A 1754-nucleotide genomic window follows, 5' to 3' on the forward strand; every position below is an offset into this window, starting at 1 on the left:
ATGTGCTGTGGGTTTGAAATACATACTGGACTTTACTTAGTACTAAAAAAAAAAAAAAAAAAGAGTAAAATATCTCTAATAATTTTTACAGTGATTACATGTCATAAGGATATCATTTGGGATATTTTGGATGAAATAAAATATGCAATTAAATTCATTTTATTAGTTTCTTTTTTTCCTTTTTAAAATGTGGCTACTAGAAAATTTAATATTCTATACATGGCTCTCATTATATATCTTTTAGTACTAATTCTAAAAATATTCCATTTTTAGATGGGATTTAGATTTCCTGAATGTTTTTCTTGACTTAAGGATGACTTCAGAAAGTAATTTCTATTTGGAATGAAAATGTATTGTAGTCTGAAATTATAATATTAAGTTGGTTACTGTGTCCCAATACACAGATAATCTTTGAATCTTGTAACACTGCATAAGAAAATGTTCTTTCTTGTCTTACATTAAAGCTTCCTCCAGGGGATTTAATGCGATAAAAATCCCTTGTTTTCTCAGAAGTCTAGCAAATAAGAGGGTGAATGATCACGGTAATTATCTCTAAATGAGGAGAAGTGATCTGATAAGTGGTTTTGCCAAAGACAATGTTCACGTGATCCATTGAGGGGAGACTCCTGAAAATGATTGCTTGTAGTACCACAGCGATTCCTGAGAGAGATTGTGCTATCTCCTGTTTGAGGATCTTTGAACATATTGTAGATTCTCTGTGCTTTCCATATTGATTGAGGTGGAAAGAATTTAACCTGCTGTCATGTGTGGGACTGTCATATCACAGTGATTCTCAAACTTGGCTGCACGTGATAAGCCCCTAGGAAGCTTTAAAAAAATCCCAGCTGCCCAGCCCACACCCTGGACAAATTAATCTTTGGAGGATGAAACCCAGGTATTTACCATGTGCAACCAAGTTTGAAAAGACTGGTATAGTTAAGAGTGTGGGCTCTGCAGTCAAATCCTGGCCACTTCCTAGCCACGTGACCCTGGGTAAGAAACTTAACCTCTACAAACACTATGGTAGAAAATGGGTGATGAAAGTAACACACCTAGTAGGATTGTCATGTGGTTTAAATAAGATAACCTATGGAAACCACTTAAAAGAGGGCAGCCATGGAGTAAGTTTATTATGAACTAATAGCTTTCTTCTTTCATATTAATTTCTCTGGGAGACATTCCCAGCCATAGTCCCCGCCTTGACACAAATTCATCTAGTGGATTGCATGTATTTTCCTATAACATTGCTTCATTCATACATAAATTCATTTTACAAGTAGTCATGAAGCATCTACTGTACTCCGAGAGTGATAGAAGACCCAAAGGAAGTACGTGCACCTGCCTCACCCCCTTGGATTTTAATTTCCCTTGTACGTCTGTGTTTTCCCAGTCAGATCATAAGCATCGTGAGCTCTGAGACCAGGTTTCATGCCTGGCCAGCCCCAGGCCCCAGCACCCAGCGCTGCCGACGGGAAACTGCAGGGCACTCTGCTGGGTACCAGGGAGCAACCCGCTTGTCCTCAATATGTATGTTTCCTCAAGTGTAAATTGGAGATAGTCCATCCATGACTGTTGTGAAGATTACAGGTCTGACCACGCGCTGTGGATACAGCTTGTCAGTGTCCACTGTCAGACCCTCAGGATGCAGTGCCCACCAGGGGGCAGCAGGTCTCGGCCGAGCGGCCGGTCGCCGTCGACGTCAGGACCAGCGCCCCGCCCCGTGACCGTGACCCCGGGCGGCGCGGGGGCAGCGT

This window comes from Globicephala melas, chromosome 11, assembly GCF_963455315.2.
Source record: "Globicephala melas chromosome 11, mGloMel1.2, whole genome shotgun sequence".
Classification (NCBI taxonomy): Eukaryota; Metazoa; Chordata; class Mammalia; order Artiodactyla; family Delphinidae; genus Globicephala; species Globicephala melas.